Raw genomic sequence first — 23,672 nt, 5'->3', positions numbered from 1 at the left:
GCCCCTCTCCGCTTCCAAGATTCTTAAAAATTCCATCCTCGTTTATTTCTATTTCGAAAATCGGTTACTCCGTATCGTTGACCTATTAAAAGTTGCGGAGAAATCATAGGCGTTGCGTTCATCCAGAGCGTTTCACCTCGTCTAGCGACCCATTCTAGCCAGAGGACGCAAGAAAAGTCGAGCAAAACGCACGATCCGGGTCGTGCACGACATTTTCTTTGAGCATACCAGGTGTCCCGATAGTCGTGGCCGGGGGTGGCGACGGGCATAGTGAAACGGAGTTATGTGTGGACACAGTGGATGGAGGAGTCACGCGAGATCGGGCGAAATGCGTGACCAGTTGCAGCGTGACGCGGCTCGCAGCGACAGGCCGAGGCTAATCATAAAAATAATAGGGTTTCCAGTGAAATAAATTGAGTTATTAACGTGACAGTATCACAATAAATTATGATGAAGTGGTTCTAGGGGCAAAAAGGAACGGTCAGATGACGGTTGGCGAAAGGTCGGACGGGGCTAACAGCGGTTGATTGCCGGTCGCTCGTTTGTCTCCATGTAGCCTGACAGGAACTATCCTGTCTGGAGTAACGTTAGCCAAGCTTGCTAGCCAGGCCAACGTGATTCATTCCGTTGTACTCTACTCTGCTCTGCATCACGTTACGCCACCAGTGGAAACCAAACTGGCGAAGAGGGACCCCGCGTGCACGAGCGTTATTCGATGCTGTTCGTAATTATCTCTCTCTCTGTGTACATAGATTGAAACAAATGGCACGGGATTCGATTCTGCTCGGCGCGAACGCGTCTTTCTCGTCTCTTTTACTTAACGTTAGGGAACAAACTGGCAGAGGGAACTCCAGGCTTCGTCCCTTCTCACGCGCTACGGCTCGTCCTGACGTCACCCGGTTCGCCAGTTTCTCCGATCATCGGCTACGTTCTTATTGCCCCAACCGTATGCCCGAGGACTTCTGCCGTTTTAATGGTTTATCATTAAACCGGGTCGGTTTGTTAACTGCTCGATGACTTCATTTGGGACAGCGTCTCTCAAACCCTCTGCGCCCCTGGCCCATTTTCATCGCACAAGGTTACTCTTCAGAGTTGGTGGCGAGACTTGAGGTCCAAAAAATCTCTTTATACGTGGAAAAGGTCACTCCTTTTATTCTAACTAGGAACGCACTCTCCTCGATTTCGATCCTCGAGAGTGGGTATTTACTTTTTATATATTAAAACTTATTCCTTATGCAGGGTGTTCGGCAACCCCTGGGAAAAATTGTACTGAGCAGAGGATCTTTCTCTTTCCTTCCATTGGGGAGCAACAAATACTCAAATTTGACTCTGTATTTTCCCAAGTAAAACGATACGAAGCACGCCATAATTCGAATAACATTCCAGTTGTATAATACATAATAAATGAAATTTGAATGATTTCATAAAATTCCCAGTTTCCCTAAGGTTCGAGTAAAAAATGTCGGAGTGAAAATCGTTGGAAAGAAGTTTCCAACGCTGAAGCGTACAGAGTTTCATTAAAATGGAGGGCGAATGCTCGGCGGTGTTTCCTTGTGAGTTAGGAAGGATGATCCTCTCCCCTCGGTCGGAACACCTACGGCTGGCCTGGCCATTAATTACCTTTATTGAGCTTCTGTGCCGGTCTCGGTCGTACTCGTCGATCGGCCCTATCACTGCCAATCAATCTCGAACGCAACAGCGGTGGGGTTTCGTCAAACGTCCCGACGAAATCAGCCAATCTACCGCGGGACAATGGGCCAGCATGATTCGATCGTGTCTCGGCGGCTTTGCATCAACTGGTCGTCCCCCTCTTTTCTTTACTGCAACATTTATACCCGATTCCAAGAACGCCTCTCCCTTGTTCTTTTTTTACTTTGGGACCGGAGACGGCGAACGTTAGATGTTACGACTGTTTGCTAGTCTCGAACGGTTAATGAAAATTATCGTGTAACGGGGAACAGGATTGGAATACCAAATTCGTTTCATCCACGAATAGTCGTTTCTAGAATCTATTAACATTTGGATACAGATTATCGGAAAAATATGGAATATAGCTCTAGTCAAACTTTTAAGGGGGTACATAAAAACTGGTGAATTTTAAATCTGTTTCTTGAGGTATTAAGTAGTATAATGAGACATTTCAGCTTGTGTTAAGCAACATCTCACTTTTATCATCGTATGAGATTTATAACGTTTTCTATAGATATGTTTCATAGCTGGCGCCCAAGACAATATTGTCTCGTTATAAGACGTTTTTCGTGGCTCGCTATAAGTCGTCTCGCTATCCCCTCCACTGACGTCGCATAATTTTTCTTGAAGAAGACGGAATAAAGATGTTTCTCTCATTCTGACACTTCGAATGGACTACATACGATAAATAAATAATGTCGAGCAGAATAAGACTTAAACTTTAATTTAAATAAGTTTAATATAATATTTCAGAAAATTAATTAGATGCTTGCAATGTCGAGAGACATCGTGTTTGGAACAGGTACGATGATTGATCCTAGAATGACCGACGCTTACACAATACTGCCTATCTGTCCAAGTGTTAAGTGGCTGACGCGTATCAATTAAGTAATTGCTATTACATTATTTAGCGAGATTTCGATAATGGAGATTCAAATGAGCAGCTAACGAAGCACGATGGGGCGTTAATTTCGTCGATGCGTTTAACGTAACCGGTAACAGTTATCGTCAATGGCAATTTTTCGATCGAAAATCCGACGAACCGAATTACTCAATATGTCGTTCCATTCATCTCGCGTGGCTTTTATTTTTTTCGACTGTCATTGAATTCTATAACTGATGGGAAATAGTACTATCGGTCGAAATTGGAAAAGAACTGAGTTCAAAATGCTGTATATTATTGCCTGGGTTTGTTTACTTTTCAAAAAAATAATGAATCGATCCTATTAATCCTCTATTAACCCTCTACACAATATGACCGTTGATAACTAAAAAACGATAAATTGAAAGGTAAATTTCAGTAAACACAAACTTTCAACTCTCCAAAAAGAAATTTTCCCTATTCTCGTACCTTCATTCCATTGTGAGCTTGGATAATTATTATCTAGCAATACTTTCCATAGTTGAACAACGAGTATTCTTTATTGTATCGCGTAACTTGCAACAAGGTGGTAACAATATTAATTTTAATGGAAAATAGTGCATGTTGCGATTTTCGAGACGGCGAACGTTTTATGATCAAGACTGTCAACGGTAAATTGGATAATTGTCGAAGTAATTGGTGCTCGAAGGAGAAAGATCTATTTTTACTTATTACTTCCTGACAGCCCGGACGATGTGGGTATGTGGCATCTGAATAGCTGGTGTCACGATTTCAATTTTCTACTCACCGGTTCGGCAAGCTGTCCTTACTCGTTAAGTGTACTGACAGCATCACTGGAGCACTCCCCTTAGATAAATTAAAATATCGATCGGGTCACGCCAATTATAAGTTTGACGTTGTACTAATATCAACCACGTCACCGTGTCAGCGTACGAGCCTGCACAAGATGCAAACGAACGACGTACTAAATTATTTACGCAATTTCCAGAAAAACATACTTTTAATTCACAAATATTCCTTCCTTTCTCCTGTGAACATTAATCCATCGTTCAATAAAATTCCCACTCCATGGGAAGAATTAATTCGACAATGTGTGATATAATATTCTTCTGCTTTCGTCAAGCTCCAAAATAAAAACAATAAAAATAAATTTCTAGAATTATTTTTTGAAATTAATACGTACAGAAATGAAACTTTGTTTTTATTTGGATATAAGTAACTCTAACACTGATGAATTTCGAGAGAAAAATTTCGAGTATTTTAAGAAAACGAAAATTTTTGTTACTGGTCGCCAATGTGTTAATTAACAACCGATCGAATTTTTTAATTTCGAGTCTATTTCGATTACCAATGGCTGTACCGTGGGTCGGCCAATAGACTTAGTTACAAATGTATGAGAGATATAGCGAAAAAACCAGGCGAACCGTTGATATTTTGATCAAAGCAGCGGCGGGAAATCGATATTGACAAGTTGAATCATTGCTTTCGCGGTTTCGTAAGCAGGTAAAGTGGTTTTTGGCGGTTCGTTGTACCTTTCCGTCGTCAGCGAGGGGTTAATGGACTCTGTAGGTCGTGGCACGTCAATACCACGCATCTGTGAGTCCCTTTCTTGTTCCTTTATATACCCGGAGTGTTATTTTAATAGACCTGGACGATTATTTCCGAAAATAACAACGTTTCAAAAAAAGAAAAAAATGTTTCCCACGAGTAATATATATCGTCTCGTAAGTTCGTGCAGAGTTTTGTACTGCAACTCAATGCAGTATTCCAAACCACGGAATTGTATTAAAAACAGTAACTGGGTATTTTGAGAAGGCAAACACGTTTTACAGCAAAGGGATGAAATTGATACATTGTATCAAATAAATTAATATAATCTTTTCGTCTCTAAAATCGCGAATTGCACGGACCATAATACGTATATATATTTTTTTATTTGCTGCGTTTATATCGAATGGGAGGGGAATTTCGACGCGTGGACAACAATGTCGAGCACTGTACTTCCGAGCGAAGATAGCAGAGCGGTGGTGGCAATGGCGGCGATGGCGGCAGAGACAGAGGCGAGGGTAGAGGGAGAGGCAGGTAGATGGTATGCAGACGTTGACTAGAATCAGCCGGTGTGGTTGTGCATTTAGCAAGCTGTCGCCCCCAACCAGTCCGCCGTGTCAGGCTACTGACAGTTTTCATTCCGCACATACTTGACATGCAACCAGCTCCTCTTCGCTCGCTTCGTTCCTACGAGAAGTACCAACACCGATGCCGATCGTCCAGATTAATTATTTCGTCCACCGCCAGCTCTTTCTTTTCTCCTTCTAACGACGGGGAATCATCATCCATTTTCGACAAGTATTTCATCTAATAACACGTACCCGTACGCTTAGTTCTCTTCTTCCCAATTATATTTTAATTTAAATCAGAAATCCATTCGAGAAACACCGACGCTATTTTTAATCGATTCTATCTACAAGAAACTGCTTTACGAGCACCGTTTCAAGCATTTGTTATTCCAAGTTCTCTGCCCTAATGCCTTCACCTATTTTTAAAGGAGTTGTATGGTAGAAATTATTGGATATCGTGTTTGCGAAATTATAAATATTATCCCCCCTCCCCCCATATTTCTCAATAAATGGACGAACGTGACACTCAGAGGCGTTCGAAAATATTATTATAATTGAAATACGGCGAGGTTGTTTCGCATATTTCGGGCAGGAAAATGTCGGAGCGTATTCTACGCGAGAAATGCGAAGCGAAAGTAGACCGTTAGACAGGCAGTTTATAACCATCCGAATTGCTAATTCGTCTGTATCTACGTTTATCGGGCGTCACTTTTAATGGAATGTCTGTAGTTGATGAGTAACTAGCAGCGTCTCGACGTCCGTTCGCCGTATCAGCAAGGATCGTTGACAGCGCCGATCGTCGGGATTAATTATTTCGTTGGCAGCCGCGTGACAACTATGCATACTACATCAACGTATCAGTAATCAAGCGGCACGATTTCCAATCGAATGTCCCAAGAAGTTAATTTTTGTTGCTCGGACAACTACTCGATCCGCGTGTTCCTGTTTTTATATATATCAAAATCGATGTCGACATCGTTTTCTTTCAACCGTGTACCGATCATTTTAGATTATTCAATGTCCGACGTGTAACAAGGCGGCCGCATGAAGTGTTACGCGCCGATTTAAGTGAAACTTCATGAGTAGATAAGGATCCAGGAGAATATTTGAATCGCGTCGGCCATTTGCGTTTACCAGACGTTCAATAATAAATGTCATAGTCGGCCTAGGACTTTACGTTTGACTTATGGTCGAAGTGTTCTAACTGGATTCTAACTCATATTGCAAGGGAGGAGAATATTGATACTTATAACAGAAACTAGAGAAATACAAATAATTGTATTCTCTGTATTATTAGTTATTTGTGATTGAATATTGCACATCAACGTTACTTTAAATTAACTTTGAGTATACAGGGTGTTCGGCCACCTCCGGGAAAAATTTTAATGGGGGATTTTAGAGGCCAAAATAAGACGAAAATCAAGAATACCAATTTGTTGATGAAGGCTTCATTAAACAGTTATTAACGTTTAAAGTTCCGACCGTAATGAATTTTTTTCTCGAAAATGCGCAAGATTTCGGGGGTATGTCTATTCACCGAAAATTATTGTAATTGACCCCCGCAACCGAAAATAATTTTTCCAAAAGGATTTGAAATTTTTTTTTTCCGTCGAAAAATTTCACACCTTCTCGAATTTTTTTCTAGAAAGTGAGTAGGATTTCGGGGGTATGTCTATTCACCAAAAATGATTGTAATTGACCCCCGCAACCGAAAATAATTTTTTTAGAACGATTTGAAAAAATTGTTTTTCGCCGAAAAATTTAGGCACCTACCCCCTATCGATTTTTCTTAAAAATTCCTTTTTCATTTTTAGTAATTTTGTTTGACGCCCTACAGAAAAGTTGTCTAATACTTTTTTGTAGGTACTCATGAGCTCTACTTCAGAAAAAAGTTTCATTGAAATATATTTACAATTGTAGGAGTTATGGCTGTTTGAAAATTGGACCATTTTTATGAGGTTTTTCTTATTTTGCGGGGTCAAGGACCAACTTTTCGAATATTTTTACGATTTGTACATATTCTCCATCAAAATACGCGTAGTTTGCTTTTTTAAACATTAAAATCCGTCAATCCGTTCAAGAGTTATGACGTTTTAAAGATATCAAGAAATTTCGGGCAGACATTTCTGGCCAGAAATTAGATTTTCGGTAAGGAATTTAAAGAACTGATGCATCAAAAATGCATTAGCTCATATCAACAAAGATTGTTTCACAAACATAGTGGAAATCTTTAATATCTATTACATAACTATGCTTACTTTTAATTATAAATATCGAAAGTTAATTATACACCGAAATAATTGATTTTAAAACTCCAAAAATGTAAAATGTGGTAGTGTTGATAAGAGTGATTGTCGCAGTACGATTTTTGAGGGAAATTAACTGGTTATCTGGCATCGAAGCAAGAAGTAAGTTTCCGTTTTTCATTTTGAATAACGAGGTGTTATTTTCGGTGACAATTTCAAGCTACAAAAGACGTCGAACGATAACATCGACTGTAATTGATTATTCTTGTGTTATCCGGGTGTCAGAAGCGACGATTAGACTGGTCGTGATTGATTGATCGTTATGAAGGCTTAGCTTATTCCGATAATAAATCTTTCGGGATCTCCGACCGTAAAACTATACAAGATAAAAAGATGTAGGCAATATTTTTGTCGAAAAAATTCTTTTCTCGTGACCGATAAATATTCCGCTAATACCGTCGCATATTTCTAGCGAAAACTTAGTAATAATTTATCGATTATATGTCATTTTTAAAAATATCAAACCTTCGATTTATCAATGAATACTTATCGAGTAGATCAATGACTTCTATTTTATATTTTAATTTCATTATTCTAGATTTTCAATATTCTAAATATCTCATCAAACGACACAAATATACGTTTCTTTATACTTAATAATTACCACATGTTCGTCCGATTTATTACAATTTTTTGCTTCGATGATTTATCCCTGATCATTAATTTAAACACGTCTGTTGATAATACAATCATATTTGTCATACTCATCACGTCAAGAGATAATAATTGTTCGTTCCTGATATTTCTGTTTCATCGATTTTTCAAACAGTTTGAAACTGTCACTTCCAGATGTTTCTTATCATTTCTTCGTAATAAGGCATCGAAAGCGTCAGTTATGATGAACGGAGGATCGAACCTCAATCCTAGCTCAATTAGCTGTCTGAGAAGCTTATTATAATCACCAGATATTCCTAGAAATAATACGTAGCTACCTGTATTTATTCGAATATATACTAAATTATCATTTATACATAACTAAAAATATGGTCGTGTTCGAACTTATTTTCATCGAGAAAACCTCTAATAACACTACTATAAAGATATTAATATCATTATTGGAGAAATACAAAAAATTTTCAATTTGGATTAGTGATTGTTTTTTAACGATTAAATGGAGCAACATCGAACGTTATTTTTTGCTATCGGAAATACTCTAAAATTTGAATATTGACCGAGGTATAAATAACTGGCGATTATATTATCTTTTCACGAAAGTTTAACGTGTATTTGTCCGACGGTTCGTTATCTTATAGAGGAAATTTGCGACCAGCTGAAAAGTAATATATTCGAATGATAGGATTAAGGTATATATGTATTTTTTCGTTTTCTAAAGCTCGTTTTAAGAACTTTTGTTGTGCTCGAACGGTAATAAAAATATTAAATTCACGGTAGCATTTAATCTGGATTCTTGGCCTTAATGGTATTTCCAGCATAGGTACTCCACTAATCTCTCTAAATCTTAATAACTCTACAAATCATGTTCAGAGACAATTTCGTGAAAATTACAGAATAATTCAAGCGAAAGCATTATCACGGTTGGAAAGTGCCTCAACTATTGTACTCCGTTTAAGCTGCTCTTTCATATGCATAACATGTTTCATGTGGCTGTATATTACGTAATCAAGAAATTAATTCCAGTACCGCTGCAGTCCTTTCTCGTTCAACCACTTTGCAAATATTCCATCTAACATTGTTTCCAAACGCAATATTTCACCCACCGTTAACGTCAGTATTTTATATAATACGAGTCACGAAGTCCGAAACATTTTTAAGAGGATTACTGTTTCGTATACTCTACCAGAAATTCAACCTCCAAATAACTTCGATTAACTCGGACTTAAGTATTTTCATTAATACTGGTCTTGAGATAATCGAGATCGCGTTTCAAAGCATTAAGTATCGTCACAACTTTTACAAGATGATATCTAACGTTGTACAAGGAATAAATAAGTTTACACTATCCGCTTGCAAATGTTGTGAACAACTAGAACTCCCACGAATGATTCTAGGTTTCAATCTCAACATTTAATTTGAAATGAACTTTTCTAGGGAGAATAACTGTTTCTGTTCAATTGATTTCACGGGTCCAAACAGTTTTCTTAGACCAGAAAAGTCGACAGTCAAAAAATGACTGTCAGAACTAACTGAAGTTTCGATACATCTCCCAGTGGTACGTGACGGTTCCTCGGTTGGGGTGGGGATACCCGTGACTCGGGTTCGGCGGGAGTCGGGTCGCGAACCCGTGAAAGGCACCCGACTCGAACCCGAAACCCCGAGTACCCGCGGGCCACCCGTATTCCAAGGACGAACGTTGATCGGTCGACGTTCGGCGTAATCGCGAGTCGCAACATAGATTGTTCTTATCGTCGAATTACGGAAGAGCCGGTGAAATAGTGAAACGCGAAGCCGAAATCGTGGCGAGGCGCATGAATCTAAGCACGGTAAGTGGTAAGTGAATTGATTGCTCGAGGTGGCACATCGTTACGACACACCGGTGTCTCCATCCATCTATCCTCGTCCTCTAAATCGTCGTGTCCCGTTCTTTGTTTAACTCCTTTCTCGCCTCCCCTTGGCGAGAGGAACGAACGTATTAGGTTATGGACCTCGCTTTTCCAGGCGCGCAAGTTATAAATGGCTGTTGCACGCCGAGCTGAAACGTATACACAGAGTGCAACGGTGTATTCTCTCGCCGTCACGAGATGGAGAAGGACGAAGTTAGGCCGTGAGTTAGGGGCAAGAGCGAGACCGCGACACACGAGCGAGACTGGAAGTGGGACTAGTCGACGTAGTCGATGGAGGCGCGCGGGCTAGTGGACTCGGATTTATGAGACCGTCATATTTCGCAAGTTGCGAGCCGGTAATTCCTGGCCGTGTGGCGATTTATGGCCGCGGTGTGTCCCGCCTGCGCCATTAATCCTTCCCTTTCGCCCTGAATCGAACTTCCACCTATCCTATAGTCTCCTCCTTTTCTCTTCCACTCGTGTCCGCGTCCACCGTCCCGTTTCGTCTGGTTTCTTCGCGCCGCGACGCGACTCCTTTCTTTTCTACCGGGGATGATAATTCCGGAAAGGATTTCCTCCGACGTTTCGGCTTGTAATTGTTTTCGATTAAAATTTATGTTCCCTCATACTCGTATTACGGATTTAAGTAGTTTGATTTTATGGGCTTTATAGAAAATAACAGCTTGTTATTTGAGTCGAGAAGAATAATCGAAAGTCTGCTTTTATGTATTTTCAAATACCCCTCAAATTGTCAATAGAACTCTCAATCTCAATAGAACCAATTTTGTTTAATGCGAAGAGACGAATATTATGATACCCAAAAAATTTGTCCTCAAGGTCATATTTGCTCAAAATTTTTAGGTCAAGGTAGTTCTAGCGTCGTAAGCGTCGAAACGGAACGCATCCGCGAGCATCGAAACTGGTTGGCCAAAGACAGGAAAGGGTGGAGCCTCCCCAGGATTGGTGGGAGGTCCCCTAAGTTGATTCTTTCGCTCGACGAACATTAGGCGTCTTGTGTGCACCCGAGGCAGTATGGACACTATCGTTCGAAACGATCGTACGAACGTGTGTTTCACCCTCATCGCAAAGCTATCAAGAGCTGTCCAAGATATTTTACGGATCTGCCGCTAACGTCAATTCTTACGCGTGTATAGGTGTATGTACCTTTCTAATATCCTAGAAATACACATAACATAGTAACGTATATCTGTCAGGTTGTAACTCTCGTTTTCACTAAGGTTACTTGCCTGTTGCTCGTTCGATTAACGGTCGATTAAGCCTGTCGGGCAGTCGTTAAGGAGATACGAGAAAGAGCCGAAGATATGAAATGCGAGATACTTTATAATTTGAGATAACGTTATGAATGGTAACGAGCTCTGCCCGCCTTCTATGGTGCGTGCACGAGCGTGTGCGCGTCCGTGTAACTACTATATGCGCGGAACAGCAAGTACATTCCTTTCGGCCGCCGTTTTAATCGAATGGAAACTAATGAAGCTGAGTGTTATACCGCTATGAATTTTTTTGCACAATTCGCATGTTTATCGCGATAACCGAGATACGTGTTGTAAAATTGAAGCAGCTTTTTAAGTTTATTATTATAACTTTATGAATTTCGATAGCCCTTCTCTCGCGTCGCAATTTTATTAACGCATAAATTTTGGAGTCGATAATGACGCAAATTCTGACACAACCGTGTTATCACCTATTTTATTACATTCTGTTTCACGAAACCGTGACATTTATGGCAAATTTTCACCTTATCGACCAAAATTAATTAACAAGCAAACAATTTGCAATTCTTTTTCAGATATTTTATCCGCGGTCTATCGACAACATTCGAAAAGATGTACTTTTACGTGTAGTTCTTCAGCAAAAATTGTGATCGAACGAATAGCATCGTTATTAAATTATTTAATGCTTCTTGGAATATATATATAGATATTTTAATCAACGATATTTAACGTCGAGACAATTTTTGTTCATGGATTTTTCAAAGAATAAATTAATATAGATCGTCGAGTAAGTAAAATTAAACAGGAAATAGGACGTTTGATGTCATGTATTTAAATATTTACGCTCATAATATGAATTTATGAATGGCGTAAGATGGAAATAAATAAAGGAAACTTTTCCAAATTCAGTTTCAACTCTGATATTTGATAATCGTACAGTTAAAGATACATTTATTTTAGCCATTCGAATTTGGTCAATTTCTAACCACTGTCCTTTTTCCACGTGGTTTCGATTCTTTTCGTTTAAATTACAAGCACTTAGGCGTTATAATTTTTTAGGGGACACCTTCGCGTGATTCATTATTGCGTTTCAGCGTTAATCATTCGACGTCAATAGTTCTTGCGGTTGTCGTAACAAGCCGCAGATTAATTATAGGTGTCGAGGTGAAAGACAGAAAATCCGAAGGCGACAGCGGTTCCGGCGGGGACTTTCACGTTCCCAGCTGCAACTGACAACCCGTCAATTAGCGCCACTGTCACTGTCTTCGAGATTTGCCGGGTCCCTTCTTTTCGCTATTATTCTTAAGAATTGCAACGAATATACCTGTCGGATCGTAAGTCTCGTTTTTTCTAAAATCTATTTAGCCGTCCGTTATTAACTCGATTAACGATCAATTTAAGTTCCACGTGCAGCTGCTAGATATTCCGAGAGTCGTGGATATCTTACGTATGTTATTCCGACATATTAGGTACCCTCTTAAATATAACTTTTCTGATTTTACATTCTTGGCAATTGCATCCTTCGACGATAAGTGGTACTCGCGAATTTATTCACGGAGATTGATATTACGAAAATCTATAAAATTACGCTGGCATTTTGTGCCGTGGAAACACGATGATTAAAACGTCGCATAATTTCTGGAAACTTATTTTCGAGGCATAAATTCGATAACAGAATACTCGAGGATGTAACTAATACATTTGGTGGACAAGGAAATCGCGGTGAAGTTAGGTTCGTCCATCGGTGTTGATATATTATTGGATTCATCGTTTGTCACAAATAATTAGGAAAGTGTCCGAGCATGACAAATGGAGTACGTCAGTAGTGAACTCAATTAATGGACATTTGTGAGCACGTGATTCGATGGAACGAACGGAGAGCCGTTGTGCATGAGAAACTAGAATAGAATTTACTATAACTCGGATATAGATGGGATATGGTCAAAGCGAATTAAGATATAGAGACGGGAACAGGAACGGAAAACTAAAAAGCGAAGTCAAAAGAAAGGAATAAAATAATGCTTCTGGTATTATTTTGTGCGAGATAGCGCGCAAGCAAAGCATCAAGAAAATATGAAAATGGTATTTAAATTTATAGAGGTGTATACGTAGCGAAGTGTTTGCTTTCACTCTCGCTTCAAGCAGCTGCAGTCTCGCGTGAAATATTATAATGCGTGCAAATTTATTGTTAGTGCACCTGGACTTGGCATAAACAAGGCATGTTCCGTACTTTCATTTATCTTTACGTTTGCACCAAGTTTCATTTTGGATAAATACACGCCGCGTATCTCGACTAAATATTTTCCTTTCCAGTCGACTCTTGTGTTATTTAAGTAGTCGATAGACTCCAGGTATCACACAATAAATGATTTATGCTCCGAAGTACTGTGTTAGCGTTGAATGAGAACTGGAGGGGTATTTGAAACATCTGCTTTCACGCGTAGATTTTTAAATAAAACTTAGACAAAAGAAAATTATATTAAATTTGTATCGAGGAAATTAAAATGGATTCTCATTTCTTGCAAGTGTATTACATTTATGGATTATATATATATCGATGATTTTATTTTCTATGACTGTATAATAGCCGGAGAATTACGTAAGATCGTGAATTGCAACTTAAAGGGTAACACGAACGAGATTAGTATTTCTTGTTCTTTTTTTCGACGGAGCTGAGTCATGGACTCGCAGTGGATTTCAAAGGATTTTGCAAGTAGTGGAGGCCAATCAGTGGAACGTTGTTTTAATCGAGATACGATAATCGAAGAATGACGCAAAAGGGAAAGCAAACGCTTATGGCGTTATTTCCTATTAATTCCGAAATTTGAACGGTCGAATGGTTATATATTACATATTTTTTCCAGTTTTTGCAAATACCCTGTGTGACAGGACAATACCACGTGTCAGCTGTCGCAATATGAGACACACGAGTTAAACTCGACTATAGTCTTTTGTTTCGCGATCAAAATGAATATAAGCTCGCCGAATGGGGTAAAATAAAACTGCTCTTTGACCGGTGCATAAAGTCAGCGGAATCGTGAATCGTAAGTATACAAAGTTTTCTCCATGCTGGCCGCTATTTTCATACGTCGACCTGAAACCAGGATGGCCGAGGACTCGCTTTGAGCGAGATATCGCAACGGTGACCGCATAAATCGACGGTAGATATGGCGGTTAGCCCTGCATACAAGTAGATACGACCGACTACAAACGGATACACCCACACGGTAGGATTTTAACGCGAGTTGGCTGCTGGACAAGCGAGCATACGTATGTATTGAAAGTAATCTACTGTCGGATTACTTTGATGGCGTAGCCAGAGCCTAAGCGGATCAAAGAGACTCCGGGTGTCTCTCTCTTTCTCTTTTTTTTTTTTTCTCACTCTTACATCCGAGTTCCCTTTCTATCTTTTTCTCTTTCCATCTTTTACCTCCACCTCCTCCTCCTCACTGTGTGTCTTAGATATCTCACGAAGATGTGTCTAATGCGCTGTCCGCATTAATACCAACCAATCCTACACGCTGTGTCTTGCCTTTCATCTTGCGCTGATTTAACCGGTGTTGTAAAAAGAATTTACGGGGATCGTATATATCCAATCGTAACAGTTTTCGGTGGGGGTAAAAGCGAAGGGAGGACGGGGCGGGATACACGGACGATCAGCGGAACTAACAAAAATAGACGCTGAAAGGTTTGTCACGCTGGTTCGTTTCTGTCCTCTTCGTTTTATCGTCGGACGTTTCCCTGCTCTCCCTTTCGCCCCGGTGCCGCTTCTTCTTGATGGCGGCGACGAAGAAGACGACGAGGAGAACGTCGGGAACGACACATCGATAGTTTGTCGAGTGAATCACGTTGCACGGTTGCCCCTTTAAAGTTTAAACCTTTGGCTCTCCGTAGACTACGCTCGTCCGTCTCTTTTTCTAACAGCTTTTACGCTTTAGCCCCACGGTTCCTTTGCAACAGCTTTATGCCTCACGGCTGCACTCTAAAATTGCTTTTGGACGCAGCCAGGGGTCTCGATTAACGCGAATTATAAAATGATACGCGACAGGACTCACCACGTAAAGGAATAAAAATCTCGAATACCCAACTTTGCGTAAACCAACGGTACCATTACAGAATATGCAGATCTCTTTGTGTCACTGTTCTTAATCATTTTTCCACTTACGTCTGACATTTGTTTCGTGGTGGTGGAATCTTCCAGGAAACGTGTCCCATACATTTAACCGAACAATAAGCGTCGAATACAATGATGCTGCGAAGAAAAATGTTCCTTAGGTGACGAAGAAGAGATAATAATCGGTGTTCCCACAGTGACTAACGTGTTCGCAGGCTTGTGCAACAGCTTTATTTGTTTTGACGTGATGCAATGTTCGCATGGTTATTCACATCGCATGCATCGCATTCATTATCTCCGACTGTGCAGCCCTACGTAGAAATTGTTTTAACCTTCGCGTTGAGCAACAATGTTTCGAATCAACATTCCTCGCCCGTTGATTGTAAACTCAATTACTGATACAGCAGGGTGGTCCAAATTGCTAGCTGTTCTATCCGAAACTACCGTAGATATTGGCTTCGATTATTATTAATTTCAATTAAATCAACAGGCATTCTGTTTGGGAAGTATACAGTCTGGTTCACGAATTCTATCAAGAGGTTTTGTAGACGCATTTTCTGAGGTTCAAACATTAAGAAAGTGCAAAGAATCAAAGATTAGAGACGGTGTCAAACTCGAGCAAATCCGCCCTGGATTATGGAATTGAGATCGACAACAAAGGCACATAAGTCCTAATGTCAGATATGGGAACAGTTGGTTAATATTTTGTGGTCCCTTTTTTGAGGCTTCAAACATTGACACGCTGCAATAAACACGATCAAAATGAGTTTTTCCGACTGGCTACGCTCTAATGCCGTGTTAAGAACCGAACAGGTGCAACTTTTTGTGATAAGAAGTCGATGGAAGCAATTAGAGGCGCGTGAAACCACGTCAAACCCGAGTAAATTTGCCCCAGAATATGGAATTGAGACGCATCGATAACAAAGGCGATTAGTTGCAAACATAACAGTTGGTTAATATCTTGTGGTCTCTTTTTCAAGGCTTTAAACATTGACAAACTGCAACAAACGCGAACGAAATGAGTTTTTCCGACCGGCTACGCTATAATACCGTGTTAAGACACCAAACAGGTGCAACTTTTTGTGTAGGGTTCGATAAGAAGTCGATGGAAGCGATTGGATGCGCGTCAAACCATGTCAAACCCACGCAAATTCACCCCGGAATATGGAATTGAAACGTATCGATAATAAAGGCGGTTAGTTGCAAACATAACAGTGGGTTAATATCTTGTGGTCTCTTTTTCGAGGCTTCAAACATTGGCAAACTGCAACAAACGCGAACGAAATGAGTTTTCCCGACCGAGTACGATAAAATATCACGTTAAGACACCAAACAGGTGCAACTTTTTGCTTCCGAGGTGTCGAATAGTCACGGTCGAAGCGATTAGAACCGCGTGAAAGCAGGCGAAACCCGAGCAAATCCGACGGGGGAGTATGGAATTAAAACGTACCGGCGGCAAAGGAGCATAAGTCGTAACGTCGGGCACGGGAACAGTTATCTGCATCGAGCCCATCGAATGTCCGTAAAACGTCTGACGGCGGGAATATTTATCGCGAAGGAAAGGCGGTAACCTTGGGTAAAGCTCGGCTAACCGGGAGCGCGAAGAAGACAGCCGGCGCGACCGTGGTGGTGCGGAGAGGTTAAAAGCGGTTGTAGCATAATTGTACTCGTGCTATGAAGCGCGGAGCAGGGGTGAGATGCAACATATTGCCGCCTAGCTGACTCTTATCGACTGAGGGCAGGCAGGCGGGCTGGTAGGAAGGCTGGCTGGCTGGATGGCGGGCAGATTTACGAGGACCGCTCGGATAGCGAATGATAAACGCGAGTCGAGATAGCTTTATTTATTCGCGGCGTGCCTACCGAGTCCCCCCCTCTCTGTCCCGCCGCCACACCTTGCCACTTTGCCCGGTTCTACGCGCCGGGGGATTGTCAGTGCCGGGCGTTCGGGATTCTGCCAGATCGGGATGCCTTTTTGACATAACGACTTTGTTTTACATACGCTGCCACCCGACCGTTGCAACGTCGATATAATTTATGCGTCTTCGGGCGCGAGCATACGCCGAGGTTTCACCGGCGTTGTTAAATTTCTTTCGCGTATCGTTTACTCGCCCCGTCCGCTCGTTACGCGCAGTTACCGCGTACTCCTTGCTGAGTTATAACGCCCCGCGAGAAAACTGTGCGAGAGAGCCTTTTGCACAATACAAAACGACGACGTCTGCTCCTTCAGTTTCGAGTATAAATTCGCGGCTTTGCACGGTAATACGCCGGCAATTACTATGCCCTCGGTTGTAATACGTACTCGCGGCGTCCGGGAATTTCCGACGATCGTCAGCGTTAAAAGCCACGGACGCTAATCGAAGGGTTTACGTTTACCATTTACTTTTATTTTGTAATTGAGGCGAACCGCCGTTTCACCTCTCCGACGTTATTTTTTGAGATTTGCTCGGGTTAGGACGTTTTTGGTAACTCGATCATTGCTCAGATATTTGCAATGTAGTTCTAACGTAGTGTTTGATCGTGTAACTTTCGAACCGGAAGTTGAGGGGGATGGAGACGTGGAATTAGAATTACCCAATTTGTTCAGAGCGATATAGGTGTCGAAATATTTTCTCCGCTCTCTCAAATATATAAGTTGATAGATGCTAGAGAATAGATCGTTACTGGTAAAACACTAATTTGTAAAATCCTGTAAAACGTTGTTGCTCGCAAATAATAGCCTTACTCGTGTGTAATTGCACGTAGCCTTGCAAAGTGGCGTGAGCTGCTGACCGAAGGCAATCAAGATTATTATTGTACCGCATTTAACACATGTGGTCCGCTTCTAAGTAATAATGCCAGTATTAGTAGTAATAATTGTAATGGTATCGATAACGATAGCGATAACGAACAGTTGCGTACAAATACGAGAACGTGGAGAATCACACAACGCATTGAATTGTTGTAAATAATTAACAATGTACTCTTTTAAGTAATTCATTCTTTTAGTAGTCGATATCTATCTATGTAAAACAGGTTTCGTATTAATCGATCAGGCGTACCTCGTCCATTTATCTTAGCTTTATAAATGAAATAGAACTGGTTCGACCGACGTACGATCAATTGCTATTTCTCCGACTAATCGTCGTTGAGATTCAATTTCTCGGTGCTGGTTTGTTTCATTGATCGATGTATGTGTGTACCTATGCCAAATCAGAAACATTACATCCTTCGTGCTCGGTTATCCTTGTACAATACACAGGGACACATTAATTCCACCACTAACATCTAAATATCTTCGCTGCTCGCAGACACATCGCTTGTAAATAACGAATGTCCGCTTTCTAGTGTCAATTCGTACGCCGGATTCAAACCATCCGTGTTGTTCGCGTTTATGACAGATTAATTTAAAAAACTGAGACAAGTCGTCAAAAAAGTATAAACTACCGTATCCTAAAAATGGAAGAGCATTTAAAAAATGGCGACGATTTACAAGTATCCCAAACGCGTCCGTCGAGAATGAAAATACTTTCGTCCGAAACATTTATTGATATCGTTCACGATCGCCCCGATATTCGCTCGAATCGTTTAAAATAGGACACCTTGAATGGATACCTGGATTTATCCAATCAATAAGCAAGATTTACAGGAACGAATATACGTCTGATCGTCGAATAAAGCAGAAAGATATTAAGTACCGTTCCGTCATGGCATAAAACACTTTCTGCGATCGATAGTATAAATCTTTGGGGTAAACAAAAAATTCACGGCACGTAATGAGTATTTCCAAGTTACTTTAACACGCCTTTCAGAATTCCTTTCATTGTTGATTATTCGTTGAAATTTATACGCTCTATTCGCTTGAATTACGAGTAGAAAGTCGATAAGGCACATCGTGCTTGCGGTACAGGAATAACTCCGTATATTTATGATATTCGTTTCAATTTTATCTAATCGGCCTCAGGGTCATTAATTATTAGCAGCTGTGAACAATTATGTTTGAAGCACGTCTTCCTGGAAACTTTCTACTTTATCCAGTTCCATAGATCAATTACCGAAACTTACTTTTTATCCCGTCATTCGTCGATTCGACGGTTGTCATACTTTCAAATGTTTCATCGGGACTTTCGATTTCTCGGTTTTTACTCTAAATCCGAACGATCCAGCGTTTAAGTAGGTTCTTTAATCACTTTACCGGGTATTTCAAATATGTAGTAATTTAAAAACAATCGTTTCAAAGAATTTATTTGCAAACAAAATGGAGTTGCATCCCCTTTGCTGCAAGGTCTTCACTTTGATGGAAGAGTTTTCTATCCAATTTATATTTTACGATTACTATCTTTAAATAATAATGGAGTGTATGATAACGACATTTTTTCCTCCAAATTTTCGGAGTAACTGTTATTTTTGGTTCGCGGTTATAAAGGTCCGTTTCCCGGGATTCCTTGGCAAGCGAAAAAGGCGGAACACCGGAACTTTTAGTTTGTTTAGCGCGTATGAGATAAGCCAAACACATTTCCATAAACGAAGCGTCTCCTGTGTATTTTTCAAGGTACGCTGTGCCGCTTATGCCGTGACTTCCACTCCAGGTGTTAAGCATCGCAATGGCATCGTGAAAATGGAGTTATTTTATGGCGAGCTTATGAGGATCGTTTCAAAGAAAGGCTGCTTTCGCTGAAAATGGCCACACCGTCTGTATACAGACCGGTGCACACTCTCAAATTTATACAAGCTGTTACCTTTATTCTCATCGTCGGCTCTCTTTTCCCCGCCACAGCTATGTTCTTGCGTTACCAACAAAAATGACAATGGCCTATTTTCTTCGTAACGGCACAAAAGCGAAAACGGACTCGCGCGACACGCCCCAGCCCCTATTAGCTTGTAATTATTTAGCCGTTGCTTTTCAGGTATCTGCAAATTCACCTACACGCTCGTACGGGAACCGTAAAGGCCTTCATTGTTGAGTCAAATTACGAAATGGGGGCAATTCATCCCTATTCGTGGACATCTTTCTTTCAGAATCTATCAAGAATCCTTCCTCTCTGAACAATCGAAATACTTCATCTGAGTTACCACAAAGCAAAGAATCGAAGAACTTATCTAATTCTTCCTCTGTCCATGCTTAAAAAAATTATATCTAAGAATCTATCAAGAATTCTACCCCTCTAGATATTTGGAATACTCCATCTGAATTGCCACAAACAAAAAAATCGAAGAACTCATCTAATTCTTCCCCCGTACATGCTTAAAAGGATTATATCTAGGGGCCTATAAAAAATTCCTCCGCTTTGGATAATTCGAACGCACGCATCGGAGCCAACCAAAAGCAGACGATCGAAAAGCTTATCGAGTTCTTTTCCCGTTGGAGTCTTTCGAACGGGATAAAGCTGCGCAACTGGTGAAAGAGCAAGGGCTGGAATAAAAAAGGCTGAGAATCACTGATCCCTTTCTTCCACAGCGAGCAAATGAAAAGTTAAGAAGGCGCGCGCGGTGCCTTGTCGTACCGCTTCGTCTGGCATAATGATTAGCAGGGGACTCGACGTGGATACACACGTAGGCCAACACAGACACATACATGCACGCATGCACATCAGAGGAGAGAAAGATCGACGAAGACGTGTTCCGTTGGCCGGGAAAGAGACGGAACGGTGGAATACGATTGGAAAACGGCGAGGGAAGATCGAAGAAAGAGAGGCCGACAGAGTAGAAGCAACACGCCGTCAGGAAAGAAGTAGAAGAGCAAGACAGAGACGGAGAACCGGGATCGAGGGGCAGGGGGGCGGGAAGAATGAAGGACAGGAGACGATGGTGAAAAAGAAGAGACAGATTCGCCTATCCTGTCTGTCTGTCCCGGTTGCTCCGTGCACTGTCGGCGGCATGCTTCATGTCGAGCTGACAAGTCCTATCTACATTCTGCCCGCGAGAATCTTTATAAGCGTTCGTGGGCGAGTGACGAGCTCGATGACTGGCGGGCGTGACGCCTGCTGCCTTGTCTGACTCTGCTTGACTGCTTTCCTTCGTTCCTCGTTACGACGTGCCACGGTTGCTGCCGCGAAGGGCACCGGGATAAGTAGTTACGATGCCTAGCTATTGCACAGGACAAGGCTTCGATCTGACAGTCATGAATTTCCGTCGGCTTTCATCGTCCTCCCCGTCAGCTCTCTGTTAGGAACCGCTCCGCTACTATACCTTGATCGGCTTGTTCTACACGCTCATCTGTTTCGACTCACCCCTCGCCATCTACCCCGTTCCCGACTATATCGAGGCACCCGGGGATCCTATTTGTGCACGTTGCTTCTAATTAGCCCCGCTATTTTAACTATTCCCGACTTCGGTTCGTTGCTTCCCTTCTACTTTATTTCTAAAGCTCGCTCGAAAAATTTATGAACCGGGGTAAATTGTTGCAACGCGTTTTATGATTCTCCTATTTGATGCGAAGATGATTGATACGTCAACCAAAAATTACTGTGTTTGCATTCCCCAAATTACCCAAAATATTCCGATTCCAATAAGAAACCACCAATTCTCCCTATAGCAATTTTTTCAGAAGCAATGTTTCCAATTTATGTTTTTTAAAACATTTATGTGGTTACAATATTATAAAAGTTGTAAAATTTAATAAAAGCTCAATTTTGTAATTTGTAATCCTTTCGATGGACCAACTACTCGAGAACTCGATTGATTTTCGACGTGTGCGTATATAACAGCAGATAAACCATTCGAGGATCCGAAGAACATACAAACTAATTAAGGTAATATATTGCCTCTGGTATCTTATTCGTTCAAACAACAAGCAATCAATTATCATAATGCGTTCTGGTAATATGAATTTCACGCAAGTCTGTACTAACGGAAGCGTAGTCACGTTCTGTAACGTTACAATGGTTCGTAAATAATTCTGGATTCCAGCAAAACTCCCCATTCACCCAAAACGTACAATGCGAGGGTGTCGGATAAACGACTCGTTTATACAGTTTCGTACAAGCTTGAAAACCTTCGATTAGGAATTAATAAAAGAACATTTTTCCAATATTTAATCTGCCATTTCTGCAATTCGTGGTTTCTAACTTTATTCTCTTTTTGTATAGATTATGCTTTAAGGTTTTGTAACTCTGAGGGCGCCATACTGGTCTAAACATCGACATATTAAATACACTAATTGCCAAATCGCGAGTCACTAGTTAATTCTTGTGTACGAGTGAACAGCAAATGTATATATAGCTCGGATTAGCAGGAATTTCAATCGACCGATTGTAAGAAAATAGGCTGAGGTAAATGAGATATTTTCTATTCCACGTACGTAACGAATGCCTACTTAAAGAACATTTGCGTGCAATGAGATAACTGACATGCCGGTTCTTGTCAAAGAATTAACACCAAGGATAATAAAAAACAGTTGGAAATCATGACCGTACTGCTTAAACAGGGTAATTTTTTATTCCGTTCGTTTGTATTGTCCGCGTCTGTGCAATGGCTGTTAATAGGAAACATAAGAAAATAACTAGACGCGTATAATTGTGAAGTCTTCGAATTATGTACATCCGAGGTTGAACCGACCGTATAAATTCTAGTTTATCCATACTTTTTCCATAAAATTTACTGTTCTTAAATTGGCTTTAAACGTTACACGACGGAAAATATATGGACAAATAAATTTTTTCGCCCTCCTTTCTCAGATAAAACTAATTTTTGTACATATTTGCAGTTGTTTTGTTAGAAATATTGATTATTGTATAGTATACAGCAAGCACACAAAAGCAAATTATGCGTCAGGCAACGATGAAGTTCTAGAAAGCGTGAACGGTTCGCAGAAACGCTTTAAACATTTGCAAAGAACAGTTATTTACTACCATAATCGCATGAAAATTATTCGAAGACTGCAGAATTACTGGCGCAATACATAATGCATACTGCAATGTTTCTTTAGAGATAATGACATTCCTAAAACGGCAGATTTAATTGTAAAACAATTAGATGGCACAAATATTATACGCATAAATAGCTGGAGAACATTTCTGTGGACTACGAAGGATTTCAAAATAATTATAGGAAATTATCGAATTGATAAAATTATACGTTGTAGAAATAATGGGAAAAATGGTACTCTTCTCACAAAAATCTTCATATCTCATAAACGAGTGATTCGAATGGAAATTTAAAAATTGTTGGTTGTAGGTATTGAAATTCCCTACAATATGAGGTATTTTTTAATTGGATTATCATCGAAATTAAAACGGAATAAAATCCATCAATGTATGAAAACTTAAAGTACGAAGTACCGTTTTTATAAGTTTTGTAATTTAAAAAGGTCCACAAATTTCAAGGCTATATCTTTTTTACCTATATCTTTATAGTGCAATAAAGACGATGCTATAAAATGAATTAAACTGCTATTATGATGATAAAGGTACGTGAGAATGGAAACTCGTTTCGGTTTGCCAAATGTCACCGGTAGCCCCTGCGCATTAACATTCTACAGAGTGTCTTTGAACTATTAAGAGGAGCCAAAAACCAGTCTTGGGTCCTGATGCCTTATTCCGTTAAGTGGTTGTCACAAATTCGACCTTAATTGTGGGAATGACAAATGGCACGCCTGTGTCCGGCGTGTTTTGTGTCTTCTCGGACGTCAGCGACATTGCAAAGCGTTCCGCGACGTTGCCAACTGACATTCCATATTTGAGGACTAGGAAGGAGGCTTAATTAAGAGGCACCAGCGTGTCGGCGTAGCGTGCCTTTGATTTCGAAACATGTCCATTAGCTTTGCCCGATGTTTGTCATTTATCTTCACGCTTGTGTTATGAAAATCTTTCGAATAAACCGCGTCGGACCATTGAAATATCTTTCCGTGTTTCGG

General features: G+C 40.6%; 1 long non-coding RNA gene across 4 annotated transcripts in view; it reads right to left on the bottom strand.

Moving 5' to 3' along the window:
* LOC143347441 (uncharacterized) overlaps positions 1-23,672 on the bottom strand; it is a 118,242-nt gene that overhangs the window by 24,123 nt on the left and 70,447 nt on the right. Inside the window, exon 4 of one of the 4 annotated variants that reach the window (XR_013080602.1) lies at positions 11,837-11,957. The exons of the other annotated variants lie outside the window; for them this stretch is intronic. This is a non-coding gene — a long non-coding RNA (uncharacterized LOC143347441). Of the gene's footprint in view, positions 1-11,836; positions 11,958-23,672 lie in introns of those variants that run through there. 4 annotated transcript variants of the gene reach the window in all.

The sequence above is a fragment of the Colletes latitarsis genome, chromosome 2, assembly GCF_051014445.1.
Source record: "Colletes latitarsis isolate SP2378_abdomen chromosome 2, iyColLati1, whole genome shotgun sequence".
Classification (NCBI taxonomy): domain Eukaryota; kingdom Metazoa; phylum Arthropoda; class Insecta; order Hymenoptera; family Colletidae; genus Colletes; species Colletes latitarsis.
This window is presented reverse-complemented; position numbering and strand designations above follow the sequence as displayed.